We start from the raw sequence: 22,387 nt of genomic DNA on the forward strand, positions 1-22,387 counted from the left end.
GCCAACCCAATATGATTTCTATTCTTTTAAATTTATTAAGGTGCATTTTATAGCTCAGGATGTAGTCTATCTTGGTGAGTGTTCCATGTGAATATGAGAAGGATGTGTGATCTGCTGTTGCTGGTTGAAAAACAATAGACTTTTAAAGCATCATCCACAATCTCATTTTTATTTCTTTAAAGTGAAGGCGAACTTAAAGTTGTTTGTAAAGAAAGCTAAATGCAGAATTCTAGATTTTTTATCAAAATTGCTATAGCTGTCTCACCCATATGTAATCAATAGAAATCGTTTAAAATAATCTGTCTTTATTGAGTCTTCTGAAAATATTTCAATTCTGCTTTCAGATAAATAGTACTTTTTCACATTCATAGTCCACTGCTTTGTATAATATCAAATTAAATTTTATAATTATAACTCCAAGTACAACTGGAATAAATAGGTTTGGGAATAAATTCAGCTGTCTCTTACAAACAATAAATGCTGGAGAGGGTGTGGAGAAAAGGGAACCCTCCTGCACTGTTTGTGGGAATGTAAATTGATACAGCCACTATGGAGAACAGTATGGAGGTTCCTTAAAAAACTACAAATAGAACTACCATATGACCCAGCAATGCCACTACTGGGCATATACCCTGAGAAAACCATAATTCAAAAAGAGTCATGTACCACAATGTTCATTGCAACTCTATTTACAATAGCCAGGACATGGAAGCAACCAGGACGTGGAAGCAACCTAAGTGTCCATCAACAGATGAATGGATAAAGAAGACGTGGCACATATATACAATGGAATATTACTCAGCCATAAAAAGAAACGAAAGTGAGTTATTTGTAGTGAGGTGGATGGACCTAGAGTCTGTCATACAGAGTGAAGTAAGTCAGAAAGAGAAAAACAAATACTGTATGCTAACACATACATATGGAATCTAAAAAAAAAAAAAATGGTTCTGAAGAACCTAGAGGCAGGACAGGAATAAAGATACAGATGTAGAGAATGAACTTGAGGACACAGGGAGGGGGAAGGGTAAGCTGGCATGAAGTGAGAGAGTGGCATGGACATATATACATTACCAAATGTAAAATAGATAGCTAGTGGGAAGCAGCCACATAGCACAGGGAGATCAGCTCGGTGCTTTGTGACCTCCTAGAGAGGTGAGATAGGGAGGGTGGGAGGGAGACGCAAGAGGGAGGAGATATGGGGATATATGTATATGCATAACTGATTCACTTTGTTAAAAAACAGAAACTAACACAACATTGTAAAGCAATTATACTCCAATAAAGATGTTAAAAAGAAAAAAACAAGTAAAAATAGAACTACTATATAATACAGCAATCCCACTCCTGGGCATAAATCTAGAGAAAACCATAATGTGAAAAGATACATGCACCACAATGTTCACTGCAGCACTATTTATAATAGCCAAGACATGGAAACAACCTAAATGTCCATCGACAGAGGAATGGATAAAAAAGATGTGGGACATATACACAGTGCAATATTACTCAGCCATAAAAAAGAAGGAAATATTGCCATTTGCAGCAATATGGATGGACCTAGAGATTATCATACTAAGTGAAGTCAGACACAGAAAGACAAATATCATATGATATCACTCATATGTGGAATCCAATTTTTAAAAAAAGATGCAAATGAACTTATTTACGAAACAGAAACAGACTTACAGATATTGAAAACAAACATATGGTTACCAAAGGGGAAATGTTGTGGAGGGAGGGATAAGTCAGGAGCTTGGGATGAATATACACACACTACTATGTATAAGACTGATAACCACCAAGGACCTACTGTATAGTACAAGGAACTCTACCTCAATATTTTGTGATAACCCATATGAGAAAAGAATCTAAAAAAGAATGAATATGTGTATATGTATAACTGAATTACTTTGCTGTATACCTGAAACTAACAAACGTAAATCAACTATATTCCAACAAAATTAAAATATTTTTAAAAATAAATAAATTCAACTGACTCTTAGTGAACACATAATTTTTCTGAGCAAAACTGCATAGGCTTACTAGAAAGTAGACTACTAGTTACAAGTACTCACTGTGCTTTGGGCATCAGTTAGAATGTCTTACAGAGAGAATGAAGAACGTTCATTAACCCAACAAGTCAATTAAGTAAAAGAGCTCTTACTATACACAGTAACATTAATAGTGATACTTTATAAAATTCTCTATGCTAAATGATATGCTATCATATGCATTACCAGACACACACATACAACACTCTTGGCATATCCTTTTTTCTCAAATGTTTACTCAGCGTAACAAACAACACTCAAACCAGATCGTGAATGGTTGTTTTTAGAGTTATTTCTATTCTTTTTACTTCACTTTAAATTTATTAGGATTAGGGTGTCTTTATAGCTTTGATCTTTCTCAAAACAATTTCCTGGAACTATGCCTCACTTCAAAAAGTGAGACAATTTAAGGTTTCTACTAATTATAAGGAAATAAGAACTGATGTGGCCAAAAAAAAAAAGATAGTGTATTAAGAATAAAGATATGTTTAAGGAATTGTACATTTAACTTCTTAAAATCAAGGAAGTCTTCATGGAAGATGAGTGAGCTCTCTATATTAAACTTTGAGTAACATAAGTCATTTATTATTTCAATAACAAGGGGGAAGGTGAGAAGAAAAGGCAGTTCCTCCAAAGTGAATGGTCTAAATAGAATACAGGTAAGTATTAGAATGTTTTAAAATAGAGGGTTTGTGGAAAGGCAACGAGGTTAAGAAACTCAGAGAGATGGTTTAGAATCGTGCTGTAGAGCAAAACTCCAACAGTCCAGGAGGAAAATAGGGAGAACCCAAAGGCCCATTCCTGAGAGACAGATAAGTAACTCTCTCCAGAAGCCACCAACGTGGATTTTATTGGGTTTAGATTTTCTGAAGCAAACTGAGAAAGATTTATCTTTTCTGAGTCTAGTGGTTTTACGTTTTTGAAACCAAAGCCTCAAAGACAGAAAAACAGAATCGTCAGGCAGTTGGGGCCACCCAAGCAAAGGCGTGACGCCTCCAGGCCATTTATTCTGGTCATGTTTTGGGGTGTAAGACAATTGTTTGGAACGAAAACTTGGGATTCCACACCAAATGTAATGTAATATAGAAATTATTGTTAAGGGGATTTTGTTTTTATAGTGATCAAGGTCTCCAATCATTAAAAGCGTGATCAAGTGATATAATTTAGGGATTCTTTTGGCATAATTTCTCAGTGGACTATGTGGATGTACTGTCCTTCTCTTCATAGGATATTTTAGAATTTAGTTTACTATAAAATATGAACTCTAAAGTTAATAAACAGGGTGGCATGTGGTACCACGGATTAAATATTTACCGGTAAAATACACAGCGATGAAAAGGATTTTCAAACAGGCCATAAATCAAGTGCTCTGAGCTCTGTATTAAATATTATTTTTACCAGGGAAAAAAATAAAACTTAGCCCAAGGAAAAAAGTTAACCCATTGTTGTAGCTTCCTGGGGCTGAACTTGTGAGGAGCACCAGATATTCGTTTTCAAAACCAGGTAAATGGCAGAGAGATTTTATGAAATGATTCACTTATTTGGTGAAATGAAGAATGCTAACCTCCCATCCTTCACTCAGCCATAGTTGGTTCTTTCACAGGCCTCTTCCATCTAGCCTCTCCTGTTCCACCCCCCTTGTTTACCATCAGGAGTTCAATTGCACAGTGGTTAAGAGCACGTGTCCTACAGCCAATCTGTCTAGGTTCAAATTCTGACTCTGACAGTTCCTAGCTGTATTACTTAATCTCTCTGTTCTTCAATGTACTCATCCACAAAATGAATAAATATATATATGGTACACGGGCCTCTCACGGTTGTGGCCTCTCCCATTGCGGAGCACAGGCTCCGGACGCGCAGGCTCAGCGGCCATGGCTCACGGGCCCAGCCGCTCCGCGGCATGTGGGATCTTCCCGGACCGGGGCACGAACCTGCATCGGCAGGCGGACTCTCAACCACTGCGCCACCAGGGAAGCCCCAGCTTAATTCTTTAATGAGCTTTTTTTTTTTTTAAATCAATGCAAACCTTCCCTAAGTGTGTATACCCTCTTAGGCTTTTACCTCTTTTAATATCTAATTGCTTATTATGCACTATTTCAAACTGGTTCAGTCTCCTAGAGAGAGAGAGAGACTTTTTTTTCAAACTGCTTTCAGCTAGATATGCCTCTGGAAAAAGCAATATATCCATAGTGCGTGCCCACCAATTTTGCATTTATGGGGAGCCTTGTATGTGCATTCCACTGAAAACTGAACACAGCTTCCATCCTCTGGCTTCCGTGGTGAGGGAGGGAGGTGCAAAGTGTAAAGCACGTTCCCTGTGTGTTGGCTAACCCTTGGTCTGAATAGATCTGCTCTTGATAAACTTTTAGTTAAGATGGATGGATGAATAAATGGATGGATCAACATGAGAGCTGAGTGGGGGGAAAAGTCCTGCAGAACAAAAGAGAAGAGTTTGCCTCTGGAAATGATTTATTACACAAAGCAGAAGTAACTTTGGGAAGATATCTGCTTCACATTATGTGTAAGGCATAGGAAAAGACTATAAAACAAGGAGTGGAGATGAAAATCTAACGGGCAAGATGCTGGTTCGGAATATTAAGTCAAGGGAATCACTGTGGTAAGGAAGTGAGGACACAGAGAGAGAGAGAGGAGAGAGAAGGAGATGGAGAAACGGATACTGTGATACCACTCTGCATTTTAATTCTATTTCCTTTAAGCTGAGTGCTCATGGAGAGCAGCTAAGCGATTTTCTGCAGTCTGAGACTTATGTTCCTAATTAGACTCATTTACGCAACAACATTAAGAACATGCAACCAGTGGAGGCAAGAGAAAGAAATGGGGAGCAGTCGAAGGTCAATGCTTTGCCTGGGTAAATAAAGATAATAAGAATGGCTGCGTGTGATGCTCTCCTGTTTCCTTTATCACTGTGGAGACAAGAAACCCTACTCAACGGAATCTCAGGATCAGAGATCTTGATCAAGAATGTGTTAGACATGCTCCTGCTTCAGGATAGGGAAGCCTTCTTTTAAGTCGTATCCAAAAGATAATTTTCCTTCTAGGTCTCCAGAGAGGGAGATTCTGGTTTTAAAAACAAGTTCTGCAAACTATTCTGCCAATCATATTTCTACCTGAAATCCTATATTCCGCAGAGAGGTTTTCCCAAGAAGTGAAAACAGGGTACAGACTGGTGGCAAGATCTCTTGTAAAAATCACTGGATGGAAAGTCATAAGACCTGAATTGTACTTCCATCCTTTTCTGTTAATTTTTTCAGGGATTCTGTCCACATCACCAAACTCCTGAGGTTTGGTTTCCAGAGCCTGAAAAGGACAAGTATAAACCTTCTCACCCAAAACAAAAGTGGGAACCACAAACCAGTCACCAGGACTTTATAAGGCACAAAGCACTTTTGGTGTATATATAATTTCTTATGAAGATGATAGATTTGAATGGTAAATAGTAAAAATTTTCAATATTAACAGTGGAAGTTCAAGTGAGGATAGAAATTATGCAAATATGCTCGTTTGTTTCCCTCTTCAGCGCCACTTCCCACATTCTCATCCAGTGCCTCCTGCAAATTAAACTCCTATAAATGTTCAACCTTCTAACTTAATTTCAGAGTTTCCTGGATTCTTTTATGCATCCTGCGTACATATCTACATGTTTCTGTTTGACCATATTAATACACGTTCCAAAGAGTTTTCCCCCAGGGGGCATAACCCACGGTCCTGTAATGACAACAGAAGTCCACAGAACCCATTGCTGAAAATGATGACCTCGATGATGAAAATGGTAACACTTTACCGAAGGTGGTAACACAGAGAGATGGAATCCTGTCATTTATTTCCCAAGGGAGGTAGCTCTCCAGCAGCCTTTGTGACCTGATTTTCCAGATCTGCCATGAGGTTCCACTTAAACACACAACAGACACACACAAAGCCTCGGCGATTGCCAAATTATATTATTTTAACTGGCAAACGAAATCTGAAAGCCTTAGGCAAAAGTTTTCACAAAGCGCATTGGGGGAAACGCCAGCTTCGATGATGGTAGAAGTTTTGATTAAGGGTTTGCCCACATCTTAAATAGTCACCCTCCTTACCACCCAGAATGGTTTTTCCTTGGATGGAATTATTACTCAATGGAAAGACAAACACTGAAATTCGGAGAAGTTTTCTGTGCATTGGTATTAAACCGTATGAAATAAACCAAGAAAATGAAGAGGGAGGGGAAGCGGCTCCTTGCCTGCGGCTTCTCCTCGGTTCTACTTGATGCCATTTTATGTGCTCTCCCCTCGGCTGGGGGAGACTCCCTACCATCACTCTGACTCCTGGTAAGTTCCTCATCCATTTTCACATATCTCTTCTCTATGAAACCTGTTCCAGCTTCCTCACCACGGTCCTTTCACCACAGCCTGCATGTCCAACCCTATCGCATAACACTGTTCATCTCACGAGGCAAGAGCGCGAGCCCTGGAGTTAAGATCCCAGGCTTCAAATCCAGGCTTACTTGGGAAGGTTACTTAACCTCATGCCTCATCTGTAAATTGGGAAATTAACAACTGCCTCCTTGGGGTGTGTTGAAGAATAAAAAGACAATCTACGTCCAGGGCTTTGTGCAGTGTGTGGGACAAAATAACCAGGCAATACAGCGCTTACTTTCATCACACTTTTTTTTATTCGGGTATATTTTGTTCACCTTTGTATCCCCAGCACCTAACATGGTACCTAGCAGAGCATGGGCACTTAAAATATTTTTTTCTTTCTTTTAACAAATGAATGAATACGTACAGCGCTTCACACTTTAAAAAGAATTTTCGCATATGTGGTCTCACCAGCACCTCCCACTAACCCTCAGAGAGAAGCAAGACGGGCACAGGACCTCTCCCTGGGAGAAACACTTTTCTCTGTCTCCATGTACAACTGTCAATCATGGGGCACCTTGTGAGCTCAAGGATGATCACAGGACCAGACTGGACTAAATAAATCATTGCTGGTGATGTTGCCGTTTGAAGAAAACACAGGGGGTGCAAAACAGATGGAATGATTCCAGTCATTGGAATTACTGTGGGAAAATTTACCCACACCTGGAACTGACATTCCAGAAGCTGCCCTTATCCAGTCTTCCCTTCTCTTGAGTTTCAGTTCTTTCTAACCAATGTTATTGAGTCAAAGGATGTAGGAGATAGAGCCCTGAACTGGGTATCACTAGCCCTGAGCTCTAGGTCTACCTCTGCCATTAGTAATGGTGGGCAAATCTCTTCATCTCTTTTAGTCTGAGTTTCAAAATCAAGTAAATGGGAACAACACTCCCTGTTCTGCTTATGTCGTTGGGTTGTTGAAGGCACCAATGAGAGGATTTGGGCTATGAGATTTTGAAAACTGCAAAGCAAATACAAAGCATTAGTATTCTCCATTTCCAGAGCAGTAGACCATTTCCTTGGTATAGAAGATTAAAAAATTAGGTTGGACCCAGCACACTTTTTCAGGAAGGGGGACCCCTTCCAGGGACCGAGAGTGGGCTCTTGTCTATTACTTGGAAATGAATTGTCTGAGGAGACACACATGCTGACAAAACAAAAGGCTTTATCGGGAAGGGGTGCCCAGACGGAAAGTAGCAGAGTAAGGGAACCCAGGACACCTGCTCTGCCACGTGGCTCACAGTCTCAGGTTTGACGGTAATGGGGTTTGTTTCCGGGTTGTCTCTGGCCAGTCATCTTGTTTGGCTTATATTTGGTCTGACTCAGCGTCCTTCCTGATGATGCACGCATCTCTCAGCCAAGATGGATTCCAATGTGAAGGATTCTGGGAGGTTGGCAGGACATATTATGGGCTGGCATCTCCTCCCTCCCTTTGGCCCCTCCCAAATTATTCCAGCTGGCAGTAGCTTGTTAGTTCCATGTTCCTTATCAGGACCTCCCGTTGTGAGATAACTCATGCAAGCGGTCATTATCATGCCTGGCGCAGACGGGTGATTTTGGTCATTGGTTCCCTAACTCTTCCATATGCCCAATACCTAGTAAGTACAGATTCTCTCTCACTCTTTCCATATTCTCACCTTGTTTCCTGAACCTTTTTGCCTTTGACCCACCTCACAGTCTCCTTCCTGACCTATTGCTGATCTCCTTGGCCCCTAACCCCTAAACACACTTCCTGTCTGTAGCCTGAAATGCTCTCCGCACCTTGGCTGACATTTGATACTGCTCCTCCAGCACTGCTGGCTTTGAACCATCAGAGTGTCAGGATCTTTGGCTTTTCTGGGTACTTTGTATGTGGCAAGGGTGGGTATACAGACCCAAGGCTCAAGCCAGGTCATAAGGTCAATGGGGAGCTGCTTCTTTGGTCATTTTGTGACCACTTTATCTTCCTTGCTCAGAACATGGTTTTGGGGGGTTTTTTTGTTTTTGTTTTTGTTTTTGCGGTACGCGGGCCTCTCACTGTTGTGGCCTCTCCCGTTGCGGAGCACAGGCTCCGGACGCGCAGGCTCAGCGGCCATGGCTCACGGGCCCAGCCGCTCCGCGGCATGTGGGATCTTCCCGGACCGGGGCACGAACCCATGTCCCCTGTATCGGCAGGCGGACTCTCAACCACTGCGCCACCAGGGAAGCCCCAGAACATGTTTTTTAAAAGCATTTTCTGTTACCCAATGATAAGTCTCAATGACGAAGTTCAAAAGCCAAGCTTGGGGATAATTTGTGCTGGGAAGGGTTATTACCTTTCTCTAGCTATATTAGTTTTTGTATTGATGAGGAAACTCCCTTGAGGTCAAATCGCTGGGCTCTGTTCCCAGAGCTCAAGCCACTCATTTTCCTCTAGAAAAACTGAATGGAGAGAAAACAAATGGAGATTCCCTTCTCGTGCCTGGGGGCAAATATTTCACTGGCCATGGGGGAAGTGCTTCCTACACCCCCTGCCAAACATTCTTTTGGAACTTGCTTTGGCTTCAAGAGTTTTGCCCCATTTCTTTTGGAGCCCACAAAAGGCATCTTCTAGGTCTTGAGAGAGAGAATTTGCAAGTCAGACGGAGTCCAACGGTGAGGTGGTCTCAGGAGGATAAAATCATGGGAAATTACGAAAATACAGAACGAGGGCTGAGGGAAACCTGCTCTGGTTCCCAGGGGATTTGGTTCTGTAAGTTCTACTGATGGGTTCGGTTCCCTCAGGTAAATGAGGAAGGCAGCAGAAGCCCCGGACAAGCCAATGCAAGCAGCAGCTCCTCCCAGCCCTCAAGCCTTCCCTCCTGTGGCCTCAGGCCTGCGAGCCAGAGTTCACTTCTCCGGGATCCCCTTACAGTCCAGCCCTCCAGCTGTCTGCAGCTGCGTGCCTTCCAGCAACTCACAGCTGGCTTTGCAAAGAGAAACGGCCTCTCTCTAAGGCAGTTTACCAGAAGAGATTGCTTCAGATGTGCCGTGTGTTAAAACACGATTCTAAAAGCACCATTAAACGCAATGAATTGTGATGTTACATAGAAAAGGTGCACTCTGACCAGTGCCTCACCCGTAGTAGGTGCTGGCCCAGTAAGTGGCAGGTTTTTCCTTCATTTCATTTTTTAAATTATTTTTATTTATTTATTTATTTTGGCTGTGCTGCGAGGCTTGCAGGATCTGAGTTCCCCAACCAGGGATTGAACTCTGGACCCTCGGCAGTGAAAGTGCAGAATTCCAACTACTGGACTGCCAGGGAACTCCTTTCCTTCATTTCCTTGTCTCTTCTCCTTTTTAGTCATGCTGAGATGCAGAAGAGCTGGAAATACCATAAAAGCATCTTCCCTGGTGGGGGGGGGGGGTGTGGGGGGGGGTGCTGCAAACAGTTCATCCCATGTGCTCATTGGTGCTTGTGTGGTGTGTACACACGTGGGGGCCTGAGTGTGTGGACACTCGGGCACAGTGCCACTGAAGTTCTGTGTGCGCAGGCGTAAAGCACACCTTAGTTTCCTAATATTGATCAGACCTATTCTACACTTGAAGGTCAAGACCCTGTAGGAGAAGAAAGGGTTTAGGGACTTTTCCTCCTGAAAGCAGCCTGAAGTTGAGTTTCAAGCTTTTATGAGGTAGATTGGGTTGGGTTCAAGATAATAACCCAGTTAGAAGTCCTGGTGCAAACAATAGCTCACTCGGTATTCTCTTTCCATTTAAATCAGAAGCTTTGCTTTCATGGCTGTTCTTATTGATATACTTTTCAACTCTCGACTTCTGGTTGCTTTGAGTATGAAGCTCACCACACCCAGGGGAATCTCTGCATAGACAACAGGGCTTCTTGTTGTTGTTGTTTAAAATGCTTTAAAGGCTATCAACTTCCAATCTGCCTGTTTGTGAAGGTTAAGTTCATGTCTATGTGAGGCTGTTTGTTCAGTGCTCCATAACTCTGACAGTGGTGTGAAATTTTGAAACATGCATTTATATTATACTAGTTCCTTCTACTCCTTTCCCCCATTTACTCATCCTCCTGGGACATCAAGCTATGGTTCTTTACCCTTTCTTTCTCTCTGTCCCTTCCCTCCTTCCTTCCTCTTTCCCTTCTTGCTTCCTTTTCTCCTTCCTTCTTTCCTTCCTTTCTCCCTCCCTTTCTTCTTCTCCCTTCCTGCCTCCTCTTTCTTACTCTCCTTTCTTTATTTCCTGAGCACTGGCTTCTGTCTCTAGGCCCAGCCTCCCTTCGGCCAGGTTATGTAACCACCAGGCAGCCTGCTCTCCGTCCCTCCACGAAACACCGCCTTCCAAACTGTGTTTTCCCTCTGATTTAACTCTTCAAAAGCAGCAGGGCTTAGGGGGACTGGGAGACCCAGGCATGAGGGAAGATTGAGACAAAAGAGCTCGTTTGCAGAGTCACAGGTATCCCAACAGTAAATCTCCCCAAAGCCCTTTTCAAATCTGGAATGATTTTCATGCAGCTGAAGAAGGTCAGGCCGCTGAGCTGTTCCTTCCTCCTTCCCTGATGCTCTCCCCTCTCCCCGCTCCTGCCCCAACCTCTCTTCCCCGCAGAGCAGAGAAACGGAGCACACAGTCACGTAAAAGAAAGAAATGGATAAAGTAGGAAAGGAGTTGAAAACCTAAGGGGAAAACAATACAACGTCTTGCAATTTGGGAGTCAGGTACAGAACCCAGAAGCAATATGGTTAATATCCTCCCCGCCTTGCAAACCCTTAGTCTTTCTGAGCCCCTGGGCGCTGGCCCACTCTCCACTTGGGCTGGGAATTCTGTTATCCCTGGTCCATCCCCTGTGCAGGCAGATTTCACCTACATTCCTTTATTGCCCTGGTGGGGAGGGGGAATCACGGGGACTCAGGGGAGGCAGGGCAGACCCTGGGGACTGTCAGACACACAACACCACTCTCTGTACCACAGCTAGGATGTTAGCCCCTTCATTCTGAAGTCTGCCCAAAGTCGCAGAGTTGAAACGTCTGAATTTAACACCACTTCCCTCACCACTCTCTCAGCCAAATGTCCTTGGCTTTTCAATAGGCCTAACCTCTATCGAATCTTGATGTTTTGCATTCTTTTTCTCTTACATATTTAACCCTCAACTTGCCCTTCTCTGACTAAAGCTTCTATTACACAAATGCCTTACTTCCTGGGAAGAGAGCCTCCCTTCCTTCCTTCCTTCTTTCCTTCCTTCCTTCTTTCTTCCCTCTCTTCCATCTTTTCTTTTTACTTATTTCAGCTTTTCAGGAGGAGGGAGGGAAAGCAATGAAGGAGCCCTTGGAAACGCTGCCCAGGGACATGGCATTCCAGGAGTGTTTCCAATGTGAGTGGTGAGATGTGGGGAGGTGGCACAGGGGCTGGCTTAGCCACTCTGTCCGGAGAACAGAATTCTCTTTCCCTACGACGCCCCAATTCCTTTTTGCTGTATCTGTTGAAGTAGCCTCAGAAAGCTACGATCTGATCCTTGTCCCCAGGCTTGTCCCAGGCTCTGGCACTGAACACAGTCTTCAAGTGTTGCCCCTTGAGTAGCAAAATGGGCTTATTGTCGAGTTGGCCCCTTGTGCCCTTATAAATGACCTTCTGGAGACCTTCTCTTGGCCAGTGTCTACCATGGCCAAGTCACTTCATTTACTGCCAGCTAGGACTGGTGTAAATTTTTTAAAGTTTAGATGCTTTTCATAGCTTTGCCAGCCTCGGTTTCTTTCCCCTAGGAAGTCCAATGGACTTGCCGAAGGGCACAGTCTTAGTGAAGAGCAGAGCAGCAGTAAAGACTGACCCATGCACCACTGTTCTTTGCACACACAGGCTGTGTCTCAATGAAGACAGCGAATCAATAACTAAGTGAACCAGCAAATATGACATACCTAGGTATCTTTCCCAGAACCAGCCTTTTGTGAAATCATAAAATTGATCCAATCATTTTTTGGGGTTTTTGGTTTGTCTGTTTTTGTTTTGTCATTATAAAGCTCAGTTTACTCTTTTTTTTTTTTTTTTTTTTTTTTTTTTTTTTTTTTTTGCAGTACACGGGCCTCTCACTGTTGTGGCCTCTCCCGTTGCGGAGCACAGGCTCCGGACGCGCAGGCCCAGTGGCCATGGCCCACGGGCGCAGCCGCCCCGCGGCACGCGGGATCCTCCCGGACCGGGGCACGAACCCGCGCCCCCCGCATCAGCAGGTGGACTCCCAACCACTGCGCCACCAGGGAAGCCCCACGCTGAGCTTACTCTTAAACCGCAAGCTGATCTTTCTCGACCTCCTTCTTGAGCAAGAAGCCCTTTCATGGGGTTTCTCTGTAACGAGTGTTACATTCCATCCTCTATGCATGCTATCAACAGTGATTATTCCTGTGCTTATTAAGAACTTTCTATGCATCATGCCAGGTACTGAGGGCTTTATATAGATTAGCTTATTTAATCTCCAAATAATCCTATGAAGTGGGTACTCTACTACTTAATTTTTCAGATGTGGAAAGTGAGGCCCAAGTAGGTTATGTCATTTACCTAATGGCTATACTTGTTCACCTGTGACTTCAAGCACCTTGTGGGAAGCACAACATTCTCTTCTTTAACTTTCCATCCACCGCAAAGTATATGTCATCAGCTCTGCATATGGTAGGTGCCAGGTTAATACGTATGAATATCCACTTCCCAAGAGGAAAAATTTTAAACCAAAGACCAAGAGAAAATCAAGGCAGGTTGTACTATGGTTCCTTCCAAGCTGACTGTGTTTAGATCCCCAGAAACCACTCCCAGACTTGAACAGAGTGGCAGTGATTCTGTAAGCAGCTGACAGTGAACTCTGGTGTCTCACACTTCAGATCTCAGTGCCACAATTGGGAATTCCAAACCCATGGCTATGTACTATAAATACAGACATTTATATCCTCTGTCAGCTAAAAATGTCACCTTTCTCATGACTCAAATTATGAACCTCTTGAGTCTGTGAGGAAGAAGTATCTGAATGCGGTTAGTATATCTACAGGAGCCTTCAAGTCAAGCAAATTTTGAGTGTTTACTTTGTTCCAGGTCCCAGCACACCAATGCCATGTTAGATAGCTTCTTATGTCTAGAAACCCAGATTTCATTGGCATTAAGTCTATCTGTATTCTTGAAGTTTCTCTCTCTTTCCATCCCCCACTTCACTGGTTAGAACAATATGACCAAAAAAGAAAATTACAGGCCAATATCACTGATGAACATAGACACAAAAATACTCAACAAAATACTAGCAAACCAAATCCAACAATACATTAAAAGGCTCATATACCATGATCAAGTGGAATTTATCCCAGGGATACAAGGATTCTTCAATATCCGCAAATCAATCAGTGTGATATGCCACATTAACTGAAGAATAAAAACCATATGATCATCTCATTAGATGCAGAAAAAGCTTTTGATGAAATTCAACACCCTTTATGATAAAAACTCCCCAAGAAGTGGGCATAGAGGGAACTTACCTCAAAATAATAAAGGCCATATATGACAAACCCACAGCTAAGATCATATTCAACAGTGAAAAGCTGAAAGCATTTCCTCCAAGGTCAGGAAGAAGACAAGGATGTCCACTCTCACCATTTTTATGCAATATAGTTTTGGAAGTCCTAGCCATGGCAATAAAAGAAGAAAAAGAGGGCTTCCCTGGTGGTGCAGTGGTTGAGAGTCCGCCTGCTGATGCAGGGGACACAGGTTCATGCCCCGGTCCGGGAAGATCCCACATGCCACGGAGCAGCTAGGCCCATGAGCCATGGCCGCTGAGCCTGCACGTCCGGAGCCTGTGCTCCGCAACGGGAGAGGCCACAACAGTGAGAGGCCCGTGTACTGCAAAAAAATAAAATAAAATAAAAAGAAGAAGAAGAAGAAGAAAAGGAAATAAAAGGAATCCAAATTGGAAAAGAAGAAATAAAACTGTCACTGTTTGCAGATGACGTGATACTGCACATAGAAAATTATAAAGATGCTATCAGAAAATTACTAGAGCTCATCAGTGAATTCAGTAAAGTTGAAGGATACAAAATTAATGTACAGAAATCTCTTGCATTCTTATAGACTAACAACGAAAGATCAGAAAGAGAAATTAAGAAAACAATCCCATTTACCACCACATCAAAAAGAAAAAAATACCTAGGAATAAACCTACCTGAGGTAAAAACCTGTACTCTGAAAACTATAAAACACTGATGAAAGAACTCAAAGATGACACAAAGGGATGGAAAGATATACCATGTTCTTGGATTAGAAGAATCAATAGTGTCAAAATGACTATACTACCCAAGTCAATCTACAGATTCAGTGCAATCCCTATCAAACTACGAATGGCATTTTTCACAGAACTAGAGCAAAACAAAATTTACATTTGAAAAGAAAGACAAAAGACCTCAAATAGCCAAAGCAATCCTGAGAAAGAAAAATGGAGCTGGAGAAATCAGGCTCCCTGACTTCAGAATATACTACAAAGCTACCATAATCAAAACAGTATGGTACTGGCACGAAAACAGTAATATAGATCAATGGAACAGGATAGAAAGCCCAGAAATAAACCCACACACCTGTGGTCAATTAATCTATGACAAAGGAGGTAAGAATATACAATTGAGAAAAGAGCAGTATCTTCAATAAGTGGTGCTGAGAAAACTGGAAGCTACATGTAAAAAAATGAAATCAGAACACTCTCTAACACCATACACAAAAGTAAACTCGTAATGGATCAAAGACGTAAACGTAAAGCTGAATAATATAAAACTCTTAGAGGAAAACATAGGCATAACACTCTTTGATATAATCGCAGTAAGATCTGTTTTGATCCACCTCCTAGAGTACTGAAAATAAAACCAAAAATAAACAAATGGGACGTAATTAAACTTAAAAGCTTTTTCACAGCAAAGAAATCATAAACAAAATGAGAAGACAATCCACAGAATGGGAGAAAATATTTTCAAACGAAGCAAACGACAAGGGATTAATCTCCAAAATATACGAATGGCTCATGCAGCTCTATGTCAAAAAACAACAAAAACAAAAACAAACAACCCAATCAAAAAAATGGGCAGAAGATCTAAACAGACATTTCTTCAAAGAAGACATACAGATGGCCAAAAGCACATAAAAAGATGCTCAACATCACTAATTATCAGAGAAATACAAATCAAAACTACAGTGAGGTATCACCTCACACCAGTCAGAATGGCCATCATTAAAAAGCATGCATACAAACAATAAATGCTTGAGAAGGTGTGGAGAAAAGGGAACCCTCCTTCACTGTAGGTAAGAATGTAAATTGGTACAACCACTATTGATAATAATATGGAAGTTCCTTAAAAAACTAAGAATAGAGCTACCATATGATCCAGGAATCCCACTCTTGGGCATATATCTGGAGAAAACCATAATTTGAAAAGATACATGCATCCCAATGTTCATTGCATCACTATTTACCAGTAAAATAGCCAAGCCATGGATACAGCCTAAATGTCCATTGACAGAGGAATAGATAAAGATGTGGTGCATATACACAATGGAATATTAATCAGACATAAAAAGAAGGAAATATTGCCACTTGCAGCAACATGGATGGACCTAGAGATTATCATACTAAGTGAAGTCAGAGAAAGACAAATATCACATGATATCACTCATATGTGGAATCTAATTTTTTAAAAATGATACAAATGAACTTATTTACAAAAAAGAAATAGACTCACAGATTTGGAAAACAAACTTATAGTTACCAAAGGGGATACTTGTGGGGGGTATAAATTAGGACCTTGGGATTAACATATACGCACTATTATATGTAAAACAGATAACCAACAAGGACCTACTCTATAGTATCTATAGCACAGGGAACTATAGCACAGGGAACTCTACTCAATATTTTGTAATAACCTATATGGGTTAAAAAAATCTGAAAAAGAATGAATATATGTACATGTATAACTGAGTCACTTTGCTGTACACCTGAAACTAATAACATTGTAAATCAACTGTACTCCAATTAAAAAAAAATAATAATATGACCAAAGAAAACACAGGGTCTAGCCAACACTCAGTGCTTCAGAGTTGAGTGGAGATCATGCTATTTTGGTCCCTGTTTTACCAGTTCGTTGGAAATTGTTAGTATATTCCTGAATTATGTCTCAGATGTCTGTTGTTGGCTCCATTTCCAGCTCAGGCTCAAAGGCAGTCCCAAACCTAGTTCTCTAGATCAGGTGAAGGTACTTGCTGCAAACCACAGTGACAATGGTTTTACCCCTAGATGTAGTTTATTGCAAGCTGAATAACTCCAGAGCAATCTGTTGTCAGTGTCTACCAACTGCCAGGGTTGGGTGCTAAGAACCCGAAAGGGCAGAGGAAAGAGGAAAGGCCTCTCTGGCAACACTCAGTTATTCCAAGAGAGACTCTTCTAAGAAATAATCAATACCAAGAGTGCCCTTTACTGGAACAAGAACCAGAAGACACAGAGGAAAGAAGAGACAAGGTGTCCTAACACACAGGAAGCTTCAAGACTAAGATGGTGGCCTGAGAAATAGGATGCACGTCCATAAAAAGACATAGGACACAAAGAAAACATGACTTTAAATAAATAAATGGCAAATTATATGCATAATTTGTCTCTCCTCTGCTCCCAGAGATGAAATCAGGCCATGAGCTCAAGTATGGAGCCAGAGAGGTGAGTGGACCAAGCACATCATTTAATCCCCTTGGTAAACCGTCTGGACTCTTCAGTTTGAACAACTCATATGAATGTACAACAGGGAAGAAAACAAACAAAATATTTCCTTCAAAGCGGTGACTATAATTGCACTGTCGTCCAGAGCATTCTTCTAATAAGGTCACAGTGCTATGATGCTGCATTCTCTGACCTCCCCTATCCAGACTCCAGGGCTTTTTTCCATATTCACATGGAACCTCTCTGTCATCCTTCCTTTCAACCGCTATTTATTCTGAACCTCTGGACTCCAGAAAGCTGACATTTGGGATGCAGAGTGATCTAGACCTTCATGAGTGGTTGGTTCCCATTCAATCCCAATTGAAATGTGACTTGTGCCTGCTCTCATCCCTATTGGTGGCCTGCTTCCCTGCTCACCCAACCAATGGCAAAGAGGGAGACACCGTAAGTAGGTATCAAAATGGAATCTCAAGGGAAAGATGCAATGACCTTGAAGAGGAGGCCACACAAATAAGAAACTGAAACAGCTGTGATGCCAACCTAGCAAAAATGATATCAAAGGAAAGGCTGATCAAAGAGCAATCCAAGGGCTCTGAGATAAAGATGCAGAGGGGAGCATTAAAATCCCTCCTCCAGCTATGCTGGTGGATTTTACTTCCACTGAAGCACAAAGAAGACCTTTTAAAAGACCAGAACTGGAGCATGAGAACCCTGGTTAGGAGCTCAGACTCTGCCTGATTCCCAGTACTGCCTCTCACCAGCTAGGTGATCTTATAATTTGTTGAATTACAGGTTCCTGTCTGTAAAATGGGGATAATCTTACCAACCTCAAAGGAATATTTCCAGGTTTAAATGAGATCATAACACGAGCACTTCTGTAGTACCTACTATATGCCAGACATCAATAAACACGATATTTATTAAGTAACTTGCCCAAGGTCACACAGCTAGAAAGTGGCCAAGTGGTGACTGGAACCCAGGAAGGCTGGTTCCAGTCTGTGTTCTTATCTACCACACCTCTCGATACAATGCCCATAAATCACTCAGCCTGGTGCCTGGGATGTGATAATCATGTCGTACTTGTCAGCTATCCTTTTATTATTTTTCTTGGCATAAGAAAAAAAATGCTTATCAATAGAGACTGAGGGAGGAAAGAGGCTCTGGAATGCAATACCTGGAGCTCTGCGTGCCAGAAGAGTTGTTTGGGGAGAATTCAGAAAGAACTCAAAGAAATGTGACGTAGCTGCTTCCTGCAGCTGTGTCTGGCTCACACAAGGGTTCTTGGTCTAGCACCATCGTCTGTTCTGTTTTCTAAGACTGACTCAGAGCTCTAAGTCTCAATGGAGAGTTGTACATGACCCTCACCTTCTCATTTTATACACGAGTAAATTGAAATCCAAGTTATATCATTTGATTATAGAAGCTTTGTAAATTGGCAACAAAACTAATACTTGAATGAAAGTCTCCTGATGCCCAGATAATGCCGTCTCCCAAACCTACAGCCGATACATATACCAGCTTTTCTAGATTTCAAAACGCCTTGCACATTGTGTGCCTAAGTGCAGTCCTCTTGGCTAAATAAGCGATTTAATTATTGATTTGGTAAATACAATTATGACAATGATTCATCACAGGGAAGACAGTTAGGCAACATCTCTCTCCATTTCCTTCTAATGGCCTACAGGGGTGGAGGCGTGGCGCTTAAATCAGAAGGTCCCTAATTACCTACCACAATCCTCTTGGTCTTCAATGGTCCTGAGGTTTGAGGACCTGTTTGCCCGTGCTGAGACCCAAAAGCTCACATCGAATTAGGTCGTTCAAGTGCTCCAGAGGGGACATGAAACACTGAAATTAGGGACCTCCTTCCACTCCCCACAAAAGATCCTTTGCCTTTAAGGACTCCTTTTAAAAGCCAGCAAGTGTTCTCTGATCCTTCTTAATAAAGTGCCCCGGCAGCAGCGCGCCCCTTCCTTGAGATCTGTGCAGTCTCATTAAATTTGATGTGTCACAGAGGGCTTGGTTCCGTGAAAGGGAGGCTATGGGAGAACTGGAGGCTGCCAGCTTTCCTAAGGAAACGTAATTCATTACGGCTTCTCAAAATGGACGCCCCTCTGGCTTCCTGCTCCATTGATTTTTTTCCCCCTTTGCAAGTAACAAGTGAAGGGCCAGCTCAGCCTGCAGATTTAACCCTTATTAACAGCCGTTTAAATTAGAGATGTGGTTTGATGGAGAGACAGGAGCCTTCGTAGATCCCCACTCAAAGGAAACCGAGAAGAGAATTAAGGGTGAAAGCACGCTACGCCGGTGATGCGGCACCTACCCCCATCTGAGGAGAGGCTCGCACCGCTGTTAAGTAGTTTACCCAAATAATGTGTGCCTACTTTCCCCTGATTAAATATTCATGACCCACTCCTTCCTCCCCGTCCCTTTTGAAAGAGTAATGGAGGAAGGAGGATTTGCTGCTCTACAGGAGGACAATGGCAGACCACCAGCCTGCCTGACCACTGCCTCCTCAGCAGGACTGATTCAGAACATCGAGGATGATGACCTACCTGGCTGCAGGCTTCCCTGAGACCTCGGAGTGAAAAGACGGGTGCTCTGGTGCTCCTGCGTGGCCGAAGGAGAAGGAGACCCACCTGGTCTGGGAACAGATCCTGCAGAACAGAGAGCAGATTCCTCATGCAAATGCCAGCTTCACCTGAGTCTCTGGGGACCAGTGTGTGCAGGGGCCACACAAGCTAAGCAGGGAGCAAAACTGCAAGGGCAGCGCTGTGATAAAGAGAGGGCGAAGACATCCAGGATGAGGCTGCCCATCCCAGCCTCTCTTCCCGTTTTACGTGCAGCCTCGTAATGCCTCAGATCCCTTAGGCCCCTAACCCTACGTGGCCTTAGGGGTGCCATCGTCATTGTTCCTCTGAATTTGTCCCTTAAGAGAAGAACATGGGGCATTATACCAGGTACAGCAGACAAAGCAAGACCTACCTGCCCACTGGGAAAATGAGCCATGGTAAAAGACCATGTTAGGGAAGGATGGGGACAATGTGTCCCTCAAGCAGTAAAGCCCACTCTGTTCATATCTCTGCTCCCCAATTCTGCTAACAACCCTCATCTTCACTCTAAACATAAAGAAAATAACCCCCAGAATCAGGGTCATATCCTTTGGAAAATGGATACACGTATAACAACACAGCTGTAAAAATGAAAAGCATCAAGGTGCCTCTCTCATGTTCATACTCTATAAACTTATTTTTCTGACTTGCAGCATCTAACTCAAGGAATCTAAAGAGAAACATTCTATGACAGAAACAAAATAAGACAGGCCCAAATAAGTCCGGGGCTGACAGCACTGACATTTACATATTACGTGAATGAGGATGTCAGCTCACTTCGTTCTTATTTTACTTTCAACTGAAGTGCGTAGAAGAACTTTCGGGAGTCTAAATTTATCAGAGCAACTCATAGTGCACAAACTTTAGTACACCCTAGTTTTGACTCTACAAAGAGTAATTCTTCCCCCCATCCCGCCCCCCAAGTCCCAAAATAGGACAGAAATATATAGAACACGTGGCAATGCCTCTCCACATCCTCCTCCATTCACCTTGGTGACGTTTAGGCAAGTTTTTCTGGGAGACTCAAAGTGTACACAGAGTTAGTTATAAATAGGGTTTTCTTCAAACTGTTTTGAAACAAAGTTTCAAAGTATTCACAGTGTCAGAGAGAGTTACTGCCAGCTTATGCTCACCATGGCGTGGGGAACATCAGAAATATAGGCTTTCCACGGTTTTTACTAATTGACACCATCAGGGAAGTGCACCAAGATGAAGCATTGGGAAAATAAACTATAAATTTCCAACGTATGTCCAGTCCAGGGGCAGATGAAGGGAGGCGCATGCTGTATGAACTGCCAAGAGCTTTCAGGTTCAGAACAAGGGTCCAAGCAAGACGCAGTCTTGGCAAAAGCTTGTTCCTCTTAATTTCAAATTCGCAAGTATGTGCAGGGAAATGTAATCCCTGTTTGTTTTTTTTTCTGAGACACTTTCCCTTTCTAGAACATCCAAGCCCTGCTTTACAGGCACGTACCACATGAAAAAGGAGCTAGTCACGTGGAGGAAACTTTCCTGCCAAGCAAGGAAGTTACACAGCGGTTAGAAGTTGTGCATTGTGAGGTGGGTACTTCAAGAGGTCTTTTGCTCATCTACGCCCTGCAGTCCCACAGTGAAATACTTCTCTGGCCCCTAAAAATGTACAGCATGATAAAGATAAAAGTGGGGAGCTTCCCTGGTGGCGCAGTGGTTGAGAATCTGCCCGCTAATGCAGGGGACACGGGGTCGCGCCCTGGTCTGGGAAGATCCCACATGCCGCGGAGCAACTAGGCCCGTGAGCCACAACTACTGAGCCTGCGCATCTGGAGCCTGTGCTCCACAACAAGAGAGGCCGCGACAGTGAGAGGCCCTCGCGCTGCGATGAAGAGTGGCCCCCGCTTGCCACAACTAGAGAAAGCCCTCGCACAGAAATGAAGACCCAACACTGCCAAAACTAAAAATAAATAAATTAAAAGAAGGCTCAACCTTTAAAAAGAAAAAAAAAGTGGGGACTAGGGAAGGAAGAAACAAACGGATACTGCTGAGCACTTAGTATGACCCAGAAGTACTTAAGAAATTTACATGTGTTGTTCATTTCATTTTTGCAACAACTTCTATGAGGTCAATTATCTTTTTCACTTAAAGATGAAGACCCTGAGGACCAGACGGGTTGGGTGGACTTCTCCAAGGTGGTAGGGGCTGAGGGAGGACTAGGGTCACAACGTATCTAATTTTGAAGCCACTCTGTTTCCACTCTACAATAGTGTCGCCAATGGCAAGGGTCTTCAGAAACCACAGAACCAAACACCATGGAGGTCACAAAACAGTGGAAACAAGAATCTTGATTCTTAGCTCAGTCTTATTTCTCATGATAGCAGAGTGTGTTTGCTTCAAAATGTTTGTGTGCTCCATTGAACTTCTAAAATGAGTCTAGCATTCTCCTGTTACAACACTTAACTCAGTATCATATGCAGTCAGGCACAAGCCATACTATACAACAGTGATGACAGTAAAGGTGGACCGTATACATATTTACTTGTGCCCAGTATACTATAAAGATCCTAGGGTTAAAAAAAAAAAAATCCAGGGGCTTCCCTGGTGGCACAGTGGTTGAGAGTCTGCCTGCCGATGCAGGGGACGCGGGTTCGTGCCCCGGTCTGGGAAGATCCCACATGC

General features: G+C 42.7%; 1 long non-coding RNA gene across 2 annotated transcripts in view; it reads right to left on the bottom strand.

The window, feature by feature from the left end:
• Window positions 1-22,387, bottom strand: part of LOC132428935 (uncharacterized) — a 290,602-nt gene that overhangs the window by 123,783 nt on the left and 144,432 nt on the right. For both annotated transcript variants that reach the window (XR_009520260.1, XR_009520259.1), the window contains exon 2: window positions 19,682-19,783. This is a non-coding gene — a long non-coding RNA (uncharacterized lncRNA). The remainder of the gene's footprint in view (window positions 1-19,681; window positions 19,784-22,387) is intronic.

Source organism: Delphinus delphis, chromosome 8 (assembly GCF_949987515.2).
Source record: "Delphinus delphis chromosome 8, mDelDel1.2, whole genome shotgun sequence".
NCBI lineage: Eukaryota > Metazoa > Chordata > Mammalia > Artiodactyla > Delphinidae > Delphinus > Delphinus delphis.